Consider the following 4,791-nt stretch of genomic DNA (forward strand, 5'->3'; position numbering starts at 1 on the left):
ATGTTAGTGGGGTGTAGGTGGAGGTTAGGGGTGTGTACGAGGAGGTTGGGGGGGTGGAGGTGGAGGTTAGGGGGGGTTTAGATGGGGGTTAGGGGTGTGTGTAGGTGGAGGGTAGGGGGTGTTAAGATGGGGGTTAGAGCGGTGTGTAGGTGGAGGGAAGTGGTGTGTGTAGGTGGGAGTTAGGGGGATGTTTAGATGGGGGTTAGGGGGGTGTGTAGGTGGAGGGTTGGGGGGGTGTAGGTGGAGGTTAGGGGGTGTAGGTGGAGGATGGGGGGTGTTTAGGTGGAGGTTAGGGGGTGTAGGTGGAGGATGGGGGGTGTTTAGGTGGAGGTTAGGGGGTGTAGGTGAAGGTTAAGGGGGTGTTTAGGTGGAGGATATGGGGGTGTAGGTTAGGGGAGGTGTAGGTGGAGAGTAGGGGGGTGTTTTATGTGGAGGTTAGGTGGTGTAGGTGGAGGATAGGGGTGTGTAGGAGGAGGTTAGGGGGGTGTAGGTGGAGGTTAGGGGGGTGTTTAAGTGGAGGTTAGAGGGGTGTAGGTGGAAGTTAGGGGAATAATCAGGTGGAGGTTAGGGGAGTGTAGGTGGGGGTTAGGGAGGTTTAGGTGGAGGTTAGGGGGGGTGTGTAGGTGGAGGATAGGGGGGGTGTAGGTGGAGGTTAGGGGGATGCTGGAGGTTGGGAGGGGTGGAGGTTAGGGGGGGATGCTGGAGGTTGGGAGGGGTGTAGGTGGAGGTTAGGGGGGGGATGCTGGAGGTTGGGAGGGGTGTAGGTGTAGGTTAGAGGGGTGTGTAGGTGGAGGCTAGGGGGGTGTTTTAGGTGGAGGTTAGGGGGGGGGGTGCTGGAGGTTGGGAGGGGTGTAGGTAGAGGTTAGAGGGGGTGTAGGTGGAGGTTAGAGGGGTGTGTAGGTGGAGGCTAGGGGGTGTTTTAGGTGGAGGTTGGGGGGGTGGAGGTTAGGAGGGTGTTTATGTGGAGGTTAGGGGGTGTAGGAGGAGGTTAGGGGGGTGTAGGTGAAGGTAAGGGGGTGTAGGTTAGGGGAGTGTACATCAAGGTTAAGGGGGTGTGTAGGTGGAGGTTAGGGGGGTGTGTAGGTGGAGGATAGGGGGGTGTAGGTCGAGGTTAAGGGGGGTGTAGGTGGAGGTTAGCGGGGGTGTCGGTGGAGGTTAGGGGGAGGTAGGTGGGGGTTAGGGAGGTGGAGGTTAGGGGGTGTGTAGGTGGAGGATAGGGGGGTGTAGGTGGAGGTTAAGGGGGGTGTAGGTGGAGGTTAAGGGGTGGAGGTTAGGGGGGTGTTTAGGTATAGGTTAGGGGGTGTAGCTTGAGTTTGGGGGTGTGTAGGTGGAGGTTAGGGGGGTGTAGTTGGAGGTTGGGGGGATGCTGGAGGTTGGGAGGGGTGTAGGTGGAGGTTAGAGGTGGTGTAGGTGGAGGTTAGAGGGGTGTGTAGGTCGAGGTTTGGGGTGTTTAGGTGGAGGTTAGGGGGTTGTGTAGGGGGAGGTTGGGGGGTGGAGGTGGAGGATAGGGGGTGTAGCTGGAGGTTGGTGGGGTGGAGGTTAGGGGGATGTAGGTGAAGGTTAGAGGAGGTGTAGGTGGAGGTTAGAGGGGTGTGTAGATGGGGGGTGGAGGTTAGGGGTGTGTTTAGGTGGAGGTTTGGGGGGGAGGTGGAGGTTAGGAGGGTGTTTATGTGGAGGTTAGGGGGGTGTAGGTGAAGGTTAGGGGGGTGTTTAGGGGGAGGTAAGGGGGTGTAGGTTAGGGGAGTGTACATCGGGGTTAAGGGGGTGTGTAGGTGGAGGTTAGGGGGGGTGTAGGTGGAGGATAGGGGGGTGTAGGTCAAGGTTAAGGGGGATGTAGGTTAGGGGTGTGTAGGTGGAGGATAGGAGGGTGTGTAGGTCCAAGTTAGGGAGGTGGTTAGGGGGTGTAGGTGGAGTTTAGGGAGATGTTTATGTGGAGGTTATGGGGGTGTAGGTGGAGGATAGGGGTGTGTAGGTGGAGGTTGGGGGGTGTATAGGTGGAGGTTAGGGGGTGTAGGGGGAGGTTAGGGGGGTGTAGGTGGAGGTTAGGGAGGTAAGGGGTGGAGGTTAGGGGGGTGTAGTTGGAGTTTAAGGGGTTTGTAGGGGGAGGTAAGGGGGTGTGTAGGTGGAGGCTAGGGGGGGGTGTAGGTGGAGGTAGGGGGTGTAGGTGAGGGGGTTGTGTAGGTGGAGGTGAGGGGGTTGTGTAGGTGGAGGTTAGGGGGTGTGTAGGGGGAGGTTAGGGGGTTATAGTTGGAGGTTAGGGGGTGTAGGTGGAGGTTAGGGGGGGTGTAGGGGATGTTTAGGTGGAGATTAGGGGGTGTAGGTGGAGGTTAGGGGGGTGTAGGTGGAGGTTAGGGAGGTGTAGGGGGAGGTAAGGGGGGTGGAGGTGGAGTCTAGGGGGTGTAGTTGGAGGTTAGGGGGGTGTGCAGGTTAGGGGGGTGTAGGTGGAGCTTAGGGGGGTTTGTAGGGGGGAGGTTGGGGGGGGTGTAGGTGGATGTTAGGGGGGTTTGTAGGGGGAGGTTAGGGGGGTGTAGGTGGATGTTAGGGGGGTGTAGGTGGAGGTAGGGGGTGTAGGTGGAGGTTAATGGGGTGTATGGGGAGGTTAGGGGGTGTGTAGGGGGAGGTTAGGGGGGTGTAGTTGGAGGTAAGGGGGGGGGTGTAGGGGGAGGTTAGAGTGGTGTGTATGGGGGAGGTTAGGGGGGTGTATTGGGAGGTTAAGGGGGTGTGTATGGGGAGATTAGGGAGGGTGTATTGGGAGGTTAGGGAGTGTGTAGGGGGAGGTTAAGGGGATGTGTATTGGGAAGTTAGGGGGGTGTGTAGGGGGAGGTTAGGGTAGTGTGTATGGGGAGGTTAGGGGGGTTGTAGGGGAAGGTTGGGGGATGTAGGGGGAGGTTGGGGGGTGTAGGGGGAGATTAGGGAGGGTGTAGGGGGAGGTGTATAGGGAAGTTAGGGAGGGTGTAGGGGGAGGTTAGGGGGTTTGTAGAGGGAGGTTAGGGGGGTTTGTAGGAGGAGGTTAGGGGGTTTGTAGGGGTAGGTTAGGGGGGTGTAGGTGGAGGGTGGGGGTGGAGGATAGGGGGTGTAGGTGAAGGTTAGAGGAGGTGGAGGTTAGAGGGGGGTGGAGGTTAGGGGGGTGTTTAGGTGGAGGTTAGGGGGTGTGGAGTTTAGGGGTTGTTTAGGTGGAGGTTAGGGGGGTGTAGGTGGATGTTAGTGGGGTGTAGGTGGAGGTTAGGGGTGTAGGTGGAGGCTAGGGGGGTGTTTAGGTGGAGGTTTGGGGTGTGTACGAGGAGGTTGGGGGGGTGGAGGTGGAGGGTTAGGGGGGGGTTTAGATGGGGGTTAGGGGTGTGTGTAGGTGGAGGGTAGGGGGGTGTTAAGATGGGGGTTAGAGGGGTGTGTAGGTGGAGGGAAGTGGTGTGTGTAGGTGGGAGTTAGGGGGATGTTTAGATGGGGGTTAGGGGGGTGTGTAGGTGGAGGGTTGGGGGGGGTGTAGGTGGAGGTTAGGGGGTGTAGGTGGAGGATGGGGGGTGTTTAGGTGGAGGTTAGGGGGTGTAGGTGGAGGATGGGGGGTGTTTAGGTGGAGGTTAGGGGGTGTAGGTGAAGGTTAAGGGGGTGTTTAGGTGGAGGATATGGGGTGTAGGTTAGGGGAGGTGTAGGTGGAGAGTAGGGGGGTGTTTTATGTGGAGGTTAGGTGGTGTAGGTGGAGGATAGGGGTGTGTAGGAGGAGGTTAGGGGGGTGTAGGTGAAGGTTAGGGGGGTGTTTAGGTGGAGGTTAGGGGGGTGTTTAGGTGGAGGTTAGAGGGGTGTAGGTGGAAGTTAGGGGAATAATCAGGTGGAGGTTAGGGGAGTGTAGGTGGGGGTTAGGGAGGTTTAGGTGGAGGTTAGGGGGGTGTGTAGGTGGAGGATAGGGGGGGTGGAGGTTAAGGGGGGGTGTAGGTGGAGGTTAGGGGGGATGCTGGAGGTTGGGAGGGGTGTAGGTGGAGGTTAGGGGGTGTAGGTGGAGGATAGGGGTGTGTAGGAGGAGGTTGGGGGGTGTATAGGTGGAGGTTAGGGGGTGTAGGGGGAGGTTAGGGGGGTGTAGGTGGAGGTTAGGGAGGTAAGGGGTGGAGGTTAGGGGGGTGTAGTTGGAGCTTAAGGGGTTTGTAGGGGGAGGTAAGGGGGTGTGTAGGTGGAGGCTAGGGGGGGGGTGTAGGTGGAGGTAGGGGGGTGTAGGTGGAGGTAGGGGGGTGTAGGTGAGGGGGTTGTGTAGGTGGAGGTGAGGAGGTTGTGTAGGTGGAGGTTAGGGGGTGTGTAGGGGGAGGTTAGGGGGTTATAGTTGGAGGTTAGGGGGTGTAGGTGGAGGTTAGGGGGGTGTAGGGGATGTTTAGGTGGAGATTAGGGGGTGTAGGGGGAGGTTAGGGAGGGTGTAGGGGGAGGTTAGGGGGGTTTGTAGGGGGAGGTTAGGGAGGGTGTAGGGGGAGGTTAGGGAGGGTGTAGGGGGAAGTTCAGACTTTGTTGACTTATAATAATATGAAGATTCGTCTTTGTTGGTATATTTAGTTTTCTTTGTGTTTTTTCTGGCAAAAAAAATGATTTTCGGTTTCTATGGTGATGGAAGATTTTTTTGTTTGTATTTTTAGTTATTTTGTATTTATGTAAATCTGTTTTTATTATGTTTGTAAGATTTTTAATAAACACAAATGTCCCCCCCCCCCCCCCGGACACAGGTATACGCTGTATTCTATTGTCTGTATATTGGAGTGTCCCCTCCCCCGGACACAGGTATACGCTGTATTCTATTGTCGGTATATTGGAGTGTCC

This window comes from Pelophylax lessonae, assembly GCF_965119305.1.
Source record: "Pelophylax lessonae genome assembly, chromosome: 7".
Lineage (NCBI taxonomy): Eukaryota > Metazoa > Chordata > Amphibia > Anura > Ranidae > Pelophylax > Pelophylax lessonae.